Source organism: Zingiber officinale, chromosome 11A, assembly GCF_018446385.1.
Source record: "Zingiber officinale cultivar Zhangliang chromosome 11A, Zo_v1.1, whole genome shotgun sequence".
Classification (NCBI taxonomy): domain Eukaryota; kingdom Viridiplantae; phylum Streptophyta; class Magnoliopsida; order Zingiberales; family Zingiberaceae; genus Zingiber; species Zingiber officinale.
The window spans coordinates 75,751,364-75,761,601 of NC_056006.1; positions in this window are offsets into that span (position 1 = coordinate 75,751,364).

The following is a 10,238-nucleotide window of genomic DNA, read 5'->3' on the forward strand; positions in this document are numbered from 1 at the left end:
CCAAGTTAAGTTAGGGTAAACATATGCAATAAAAACAATTTATATTCAAATAAGTCCAAATATTTTTCAAATGAAAAATTATATTACCTCCCCCTAGACTTAACATACTTCCCCCCCTTTGATCACATAAAAATTGGGGTTATTAACAAGTCTAAGGTTAATTCAAAAAAAAAACTTTGAGTGAAAAAAAATATCTAAGTAAAGATACTTTTCAGAATTTTTCTTTCGAGAAAAATTTAAGTAAAAACATTTTTCACATAAAAACAGTCATAAGTGTTAAAAAAAATTTAAAGTTCGAAACTTATCTCAACATTCCCAAAAAAAAAATTCTAATTAAAAAAAAATTCTAAGTTAATATTTATAAGAAACAATTCTAAGTCAATTTTAAGAAAAATTATAAGGTAATATTATCATAAAAAATTCTAAGATAAAAAAAAATTTCTAAGTCAATTTTCATAAAATTTTTTAAGATAATAAAAAATTTCTAAGTGAATTTTCATAAAAATTTCTAAGATAATAAAAATTTCTAAGTAAATTTTTTTTAAAAATATTTTCTAACACAAATTGAACAACTCTTTTAAAGCATTAAGTAATTTAAATTAATACTTTTTCAGTTAGTCAATTAAACTTTTCATTTCGATACTTAGCTTCCAAGTCGTGGCGAGGCACTAGGCCTTCTTGGTTATTGGAGCAACAACCACTTCCTTAGACAAAGCCTCATAAAGAAATTAGTTGTTTAATTTCCTTGCTGAAAATGCTTAGTCTGATTTTAATTTTAAATTAAACAGGTTTTTGGAACCCAGTAGAGGTTCCTACCTACAGGATTAACCAAGTATTTCCTAGGTACATAGATTTTTGATATATTTCTAATTTGACTTTGATGAAATCTATAATACCAATTTAAACCTCTATAATTTCTAAAAGTATAAATATTTGAACCATTAGATTTTTTCAATATTTTTATTTCTTCTTTTAGTTTTTCATTTTCAATTTTCAAATTTTCAAAATCCTCTATAAGACATGATTTTGCCAAAATTCTTTTTGTTTCTAGAATTTCATTTTCTAATTTGATATTTTTATTTTCTAATTTATACATGGATTTAGCCATTGCCTTAATACCAAAGTAAAGTTCATCAGGGGGTAAGAGGCATACCTCACTTACCATATCAGACTTAAAGCCTGAATCTCCCCCTGCTTCGCTACTTCCATCTGAGGTCGCTCCCCCTTTGTCGATGCTGTGTTCTGATGTACTTTGTCCTCGTAGCTTGCCATCAGTACTATCCCGACATATTCTTGAGCTTCTGATTCGGATGAAGAAGTGTCGTCCCAAGTTGCTTTTAGGTTGTGTTTCTTGGGTGTCTTCATTTTGACCTTCTTGAGTTCTGGGCAGTCTTCCCTTAGGTGTCCCTCCTTCTGACACTGGTAGCATCGCACCTTTCTTCTACCTTTTTGATTATTTTTATTCTGCATTTTAAATTTATTAGATCTAAAAAACTTTTTAAAGTTTCTTACCATGTACGCTTCTTGATCGTCTTCGGAGTCTGACTCGGGTTCATCCTTGTTGGTTGCGTTCAGCGCCATAGTCTGGGGTGTGTCCTTTGATGTCTCTGCACATCTAGTTTCATGTAATTCAAGGGTAGAAAAACATTCCTCTAATGTACTTACCTCCAGGTCCTTTGAGATGTAGTAGGCGTCGATGATTGACGTCCACTCTGGAGTTCTGGGAAACGCGTTGAGTGCGTAGCGTATGCTGTCCCGATTTGTTACCGTTTCTCCGAAGTTCTCGAGATCAGTAATCAGTTCTTTTACCTTTGCGTGTAGATTGTCTACCTTCTCACCTTTTTCCAGACGAATGTTCATCAACTTGTTCCGGAGGATGTCTCTTCTTGCGAGCTTCGCTTCAGACGTGCCTTCATGGAGTTCCAGGAACTTCTCCCAGAGTTCTTCAGCGGATGAATAGCTTCCGATGCGGTTGACCTCTTGAGGTGGTAACACACTCAGCAGGTGATATTCCGCATGCCTATTTGCTACAGATTCACTCTGCTCCTTCTTTGTCCAATTGCTCTCTTCTTTTTCTTTTCCATCTTGGTTCGTCGGAGCTAAAAAACCATACTTCATTATAAACCGAATTTCGAAATCAGTTCTTAGGAATACCTCCATACGACGCTTCCAGTCTGCGAAGTTCCCCTCGAATTTTGGTGGGACGATGCTTGGTCCGACCATCTTGTTGCTTCGATCGGCGGTTAGTCCTCCTGAAGCGCCTTGCTCTGATACCACTTGTTGGTCCCTTTGGAGGCCGACAAGAGGGGAGGGGTGAATTGCCCTACAAAATAAAACTCGAACCTTTCTCGGATTTCAACTATATCATAAACACTTGTAATAAAAAGTAGAGACTAAGTAAAGAAATCATACACCAGAGATTTACTTGGTTTGCAATCAGAGCATTGCTAATCCAAGGAAAGTAAGCACACTATGATCTCCTCTGGGCGGAGAAGCCTCTTTACAACGTTGATAGCACAAATGAAAAGAACACAACTGAAAGCATAGAAAGAATTGATTACAAGTGAGTTATTCTGAATGTGCAGACCAGTACTCTATTTATAGTACTGGTCCGGGCGCCTGAAAGGAGTTTCGGGCGCCCTGGGGGGGATAAAATTCTATCCCCAACGATCAGATCGCGTTTGACGCGATCCTGGTCAAAATCCAGGTCCGGGCGCCCCGGAGGGCTCCGGGCGCCCCGGAGCCCGAAGTCAACAACGTTGACTTTTTCGCCTCCGGTTCAGCTCGTCTCAGTCCGAGTCTTGTTCGCTCCAGCTCTGCTAGCTTGGGTGATCTCGGCCATCCGGAATAGGGCTCACCCGAACCCAAGTTCCGGCCTTCTCCTCGAGCAGCCTTCCTTCCTGGTTTCTCGTCCCTCGAACGCCGCGCACGTTCTTCTCGTCCACCGGTGTACTCTTCCGCAGTCACCTCGTCCCTCGGACGCACCGAGCCAGTCGACTCTCTCCCCGTGCCATCCTTCTCGCTAGCCGCGTCTTCCGCTCGACTTCCTGTGTTCCTAAGCTCCTGCACACTTAGACACAAGGGTTAAACAAACGCAGGACCTAACTTAGCTTGTTTGATCACATCAAAACACCTTGGGGTTCCAACAATCTCCCCCTTTTTGATGTGAGCAACCCAAGTTAAGTTAGGGTAAACATATGCAATAAAAACAATTTATATTCAAATAAGTCCAAATATTTTTCAAATGAAAAATTATATTACCTCCCCCTAGACTTAACATACTTCCCCCCCTTTGATCACATAAAAATTGGGGTTATTAACAAGTCTAAGGTTAATTCAAAAAAAAAACTTTGAGTGAAAAAAAATATCTAAGTAAAGATACTTTTCAGAATTTTTCTTTCGAGAAAAATTTAAGTAAAAACATTTTTCACATAAAAACAGTCATAAGTGTTAAAAAAAATTTAAAGTTCGAAACTTATCTCAACATTCCCAAAAAAAAAATTCTAATTAAAAAAAAATTCTAAGTTAATATTTATAAGAAACAATTCTAAGTCAATTTTAAGAAAAATTATAAGGTAATATTATCATAAAAAATTCTAAGATAAAAAAAAATTTCTAAGTCAATTTTCATAAAATTTTTTAAGATAATAAAAAATTTCTAAGTGAATTTTCATAAAAATTTCTAAGATAATAAAAATTTCTAAGTAAATTTTTTTAAAAAATATTTTCTAACACAAATTGAATAACTCTTTTAAAGTATTAAGTAATTTAAATTAATGTTTTTTCAGTTAGTCAATTAAACTTTTCATTTCGATACTTGGCTTCCAGGTCGTGGCGAGGCACTAGACCTTCTTGGTTATTGGAGCAACAACCACTTCCTTAGACAAAGCCTCATAAAGAAATTAGTTGTTTAATTTCCTTGCTGAAAATGCTTAGTCTGATTTTGATTTTAAATTAAACAGGTTTTTGGAACCCAGTAGAGGTTCCTACCTACAGGATTAACCAAGTATTTCCTAGGTACATAGATTTTTGATATATTTCTAATTTGACTTTGATGAAATCTATAATACCAATTTAAACCTCTATAATTTCTAAAAGTATAAATATTTGAACCATTAGATTTTTTCAATATTTTTATTTCTTCTTTTAGTTTTTCATTTTCAATTTTCAAATTTTCAAAATCCTCTATAAGACATGATTTTGCCAAAATTCTTTTTGTTTCTAGAATTTCATTTTCTAATTTGATATTTTTATTTTCTAATTTATACATGGATTTAGCCATTGCCTTAATACCAAAGTAAAGTTCATCAGGGGGTAAGAGGCATACCTCACTTACCATATCAGACTTAAAGCCTGAATCTCCCCCTGCTTCGCTACTTCCATCTGAGGTCGCTCCCCCTTTGTCGATGCTGTGTTCTGATGTACTTTGTCCTCGTAGCTTGCCATCAGTACTATCCCGACATATTCTTGAGCTTCTGATTCGGATGAAGAAGTGTCGTCCCAAGTTGCTTTTAGGTTGTGTTTCTTGGGTGTCTTCATTTTGACCTTCTTGAGTTCTGGGCAGTCTTCCCTTAGGTGTCCCTCCTTCTGACACTGGTAGCATCGCACCTTTCTTCTACCTTTTTGATTATTTTTATTCTGCATTTTAAATTTATTAGATCTAAAAAACTTTTTAAAGTTTCTTACCATGTACGCTTCTTGATCGTCTTCGGAGTCTGACTCGGGTTCATCCTTGTTGGTTGCGTTCAGCGCCATAGTCTGGGTTGTGTCCTTTGATATCTCTGCACATCTAGTTTCGTGTAATTCAAGGGTAGAAAAACATTCCTCTAATGTACTTACCTCCAGGTCCTTTGAGATGTAGTAGGCGTCGATGATTGACGTCCACTCCGGAGTTCTGGGAAACGCGTTGAGTGCGTAGCGTATGCTGTCCCGATTTGTTACTGTTTCTCCGAGGTTCTCGAGATCAGTAATCAGTTCTTTTACCTTTGCGTGTAGATTGGCTACCTTCTCACCTTTTTCCAGACGAATGTTCATCAACTTGTTCCGGAGGATGTCTCTTCTTGCGAGCTTCGCTTCAGACGTGCCTTCATGGAGTTCCAGGAACTTCTCCCAGAGTTCTTTAGCAGATGAATAGCTTCCGATGCGGTTGACCTCTTGAGGTGGTAACACACTCAGCAGGTGATATTCCGCACGGCTATTTGCTACAGATTCACTCTGCTCCTTTGTCCAATTGCTCTCTTCTTTTTCTTTTCCATCTTGATTCGTCGGAGCTAAAAAACCATACTTCATTATAAACCGAATTTCGAAATCAGTTCTTAGGAATACCTCCATACGACGCTTCCAGTCTGCGAAGTTCCCCTCGAATTTTGGTGGGACGATGCTTGGTCCGACCATCTTGTTGCTTCGATCGGCGGTTAGTCCTCCTGAAGCGCCTTGCTCTGATACCACTTGTTGGTCCCTTTGGAGGCCGGCAAGAGGGGAGGGGTGAATTGCCCTACAAAATAAAACCCGAACCTTTCTCAGATTTCAACTATATCATAAACACTTGTAATAAAAAGTAGAGACTAAGTAAAGAAATCATACACCAGAGATTTACTTGGTTTGCAATCAGAGGATTGCTAATCCAAGGAAAGTAAGCGCACTATGATCTCCTCTGGGCGGAGAAGCCTCTTTACAACGTTGACAGCACAAATGAAAAGAACACAACTGAAAGCACAGAAAGAATTGATTACAAGTGAGTTATTCAGATATGCAGTACTCTATTTATAGTAATCTTGGTCCGGACGCTTGGGGGCACCACACCGGGGATAAATTCTATCCCAATGATCGATCACGTTTGGCGCGATCCTGGTCAAAATCCGTGTCAGGCGCCCGCCCGAGTCAACAACGTTGACTTTTGCCTCGCCTCGGTTCGGCCGTCTGCCGGGTCTTGTTCGCTCGGCTCGCTAGCTTGGGTGATCTCGGCCATCCGAATAGGGCTCACGAACCCAAGTTCCGACCTTCTCCTCGGACCTTCCTTCTCGCTTCTCATCCTCGAACGCCTCGACTGCCTTCCACCGTACTTCCGTGTCACTCTTCGCTCCGTCACTGGTACCGCTGGGCTCCCGCGCTCTCCGCCTCGCTTAGCCCTTCCGCCCGCCCTTCCGCTCGACTTCCTATGTTCCTAAGCTCCTGCACACTTAGACACAAGGGTTAAACAAACGCAGGACCTAACTTAGCTTGTTTGATCACATCAAAACACCTTGGGGTTCCAACACTAACTACGAGCCAACTTGGCTTGACACAACAACAAACAAACCAAAATGCATGCAACCACAAAACTGAACTTTAAATCCACATCGACTTATTACAATACCAAGTTCACAAATTCAAAGCACAAATAAAGTAGTAAACAAAACTAGAAAACCGTCCTTGAATGTGACGTGGGACCGACAACCAGGATCCTCCAAGTGACTTGTATCATCTAGCTGTTCCCTGGCAAAAGAAAAATCAAATCATGGGGTAGTGAGTACTAGGACTCAGCAGGTAATAGATAGATAGTGTATGAGTATAATATATATATCTAGAAATTCAAAGGTATACAATCTCACAGGAAAAAGTATCATAAACTGCAGAGGTATCATAATAAACATCCATACCTGAATCTATATACTAAGCTAGTAATAGAAAGTCAGGGGTAGTAAGAAACTGCAATAGTACTTCTCATAACTACAAGGGTAACATGTGAGGCATATACATACTATCAATAAGTAAACTAGTGTCGAACTATACGCAACAGGTATATATCTCAACATATGTAAGCATATCACATGGATACAACAAAAGTACTGCATAAGTAAGCAAACAATAGCATAAGTAAGTAAAATAATAAAAGCGTATGCATGGATGGCCACCCCACCCACCCCTCTGCACCAAGACCTCCTGTATGGTCAAGAGGCCGGATCGATGACAACTGTAATATACTCCAGCCACCACTACTCTTGAGTAACTGAGTGGAAAGTTTATGTTGTAGCTGAATAGCTACATATCATGGGGTCCCTGCTACTCGCATCTCCAGCAGCCACTACCCATGAGTGATCAAGTAGGAGCACGACAGGACAAGCAGCATCTGCTCCAGCTACCACTACCCATGAGTGGTCGAGTGTGCAACGCTAACCAACGAGTCACTCAACCACAAGGGATACATAGTTGTCGGTATGCATGCAATGATATTACACACAAGATGCAACATTCGTCATATATATAAATAGAAACCAGGTATGTTACAGTAAGCCAACATTCTCAATAAGGTATGTGAATAAACAACAATCAAAGTAAATAAGCATGGTATCTCGTATCTGCTAAATATCATGGATGGAAATGAGAGATTGTATAGACATCAAATCGATTATCTCAAAGATTGAGTGGATAAGTATCAAGCTTGAGAAAAATATGAGTGGAGTCAAGGTAAATACAACAACTATCTGAATATAGCTCATGCATTAAGGTCAAATACTACAAAATCAAGGTAAAAAGTACCCACCTTTATATGTCGATCATGCTAAACAATCCCACGTCGAGATGCTCGTCTCAAACTAATACCCTACAACATAGAATACATAATATAACTAAGTTCTATTATAAAACAAATAGCTAGACCTAATCCTAATCTGATTAGGAAACTGTACTTTAATTCCATTTAATAATCCAACACTTCTTTCACATCTAATCTCCTTATGACTTAATCTAATTCAATTAGTTAACTCTTCTTGCTAACATACTTTAATTATCTAACAATAACATAAACCAACAATCTAACAAATCCATTATCTCTTATCACCATAATTGATTATCCTACCAATAAGAATCAATCCACTTACTTAATAATCAACTCATTAAGAATCCAACCCACATGATTCATCTAATAACTTAGTTAACTATCTAATCAACAAATCCACCAATTTAGTTTTAGCAATAACTTCAACCTGAATTAGATTTAATATATGAATCAACTTCAAAATTTATCTAAACTTAAGTGGATTGCTGGTGGCTCATAGGCGGAGTGGTTCACTATCAGAACAAGATAATCAGAGTTGTGGATCACCGGTGAACAATGCTAGCTGAAGCTACAAAGACCGACAAACAATAAATCACAACCCCTAAAAAAAATAGAAATAAGATCGCTACAAAGATCACTACCAATCTGATACTAAGTATCCTTACTCCAAATACCGCTTGCTCTCCTTCTCTGATAGCAGGTTATGATGGTTGGAGAGGGGTGATGGACAAAGGAGACCTCCTTAGTTATAGATTTCTAGTAGTTATATGAAAAGATTCAAAACAAACTTAGCCAGAAAAAAATATTTAAACTTGCTTTTTCAAAAAATATTTAAGCTTGCATTTGAAAAATGGTTTAAACTTTCTTTTCAAAAATAGTTAACCAAAAACAACTTAACTTCCTTTTTTAAAAATATTTTGACTTTTTTTTAAAGAAAGAAAAAAATTTTAACTTTGAAAATTTGAAAAAAATGCTTTAACTTAAAAGGATATTTAATTTTGAGAGTAATTAAAACATTTTAACTTTGAGAAAATATTTAACCAAAAAATATTTAACTTAACTTAAGTCCTTTCACTCCCCTTTGATTAATGTAAAAAAAATAATTTAAGAAAATTATTTATGTTTTGAGGGTCCTAGGGTCCAAGCATTAAAAAAATAAGATAAAAGTAATTATCTATTTTCCTAATTTTTCATCTCATCCTTTTTAAATTATCAAAAATGTTAAGCCTATGAGTTTGTGTGAGATAAAGTTATTCTTAATTTTGATGTTGATTTTAGGTTTGAGAATTGAAAATATTTAAGTTTAACTTTTGAATTTTGATTTAAATTTAAGATTGAATTTTGAAAAATATTTAAGTTTTAGATTTTGAAAGATATTTAAGTTTGAAAAATATTAAGTTTAAATTTTAAAAATATTTAAGTTTGGATTTCAAAAATATTTAATTTTAAATTTTAAAATATTTAAGTTTTAAATTTAAAATTTGGGGATTGACTATGATTTAAAAATTAATATTTGAAAATAATTAAAATTTTACATTTTTAAGATTAATTGAAAATTGTTAAGATTTTGAATTTTGAAGATTAATTGAAAATAGTTAAGATTTTAAATTTTTAAAATTAATTGAAAATATTTAAGTTTTTGAATTTTGAAAAGGTTTAGTTAAGTTTAGGTTAAGTTTGATTAATTTGAATTATATTTGTGTTATTTTAAAGATTAAGTTAAGTTTAACTAATTTTAAAACTAAATCCATCTCATCGTTTTCTAGATTATCAATTAGGGAATCTTATAGGTTTTTTTGAAATGGTTAATTTTAATCTTTAATTTAGATTAGTATCTAAGGATTGATTTACATTTGAGTTAGGCTAAGATTTAACAGTTAGTCAATTAAATATTCATTTCAATAATTGACTTCCAAGCTGTGACGAGGCACTATACCTTTTTGGATATTGGATCTTCAACCACTTCTAGAGAAAGTCTTTTATAGAAATTGAATATTTAATTTTCTTCCTGAAAATCCTAGGTCTAACTAGTCAAGTGTGAATCAAGCCTAGGTCCTTATCTACCCTAGTCTAAGCATATATAATAAAAGTAGCAAAGCAAACATTAAACAAGTCTATCTAATGATAAAAATGGTCTTTCTATTGGCTCCCCTAGATCATAACCTTGATAAGGTCTATCAAGGTAGTGGATTTTATCCTTAGGGATCCAATATTTATCAAGTCTAACTTGATTAATCATGTTAGACTTGGGGACCCATGCTTGGACTAAGTTTCTATTTGATTGATTTACAAGAGACAAGTAAGATCTAAATTTGTATTTAGCCTTATATCCAAGTCCGGATTGATTGTATACGACTCTTTATTTTCCAATAATTAGATCAAGATTCTTAGAACCCAAGGTGAACTGTTGATGTGCGTAGATTATATACACTTATCTAGCATGTTTTGAAGCACATTCACATATTTTACACATGCACTACAACAAAAATGGCCTGCGATAACGGATATTATCCGTTGTCGTAGGGTCAAAAAATCGTTGTAACTGATAGCGTTGTAAAAGGCATTGCCCTATAACAACGATTTTGAATCCGTTGTCTTTGTAGGCATTCGACAATGATTTTTATCTGTTGTTGTTTATATGCTTAAAATTTTTTTCCCTATACGACAACATTTTAAAACCGTTGTAGTAGATAATTTCGAC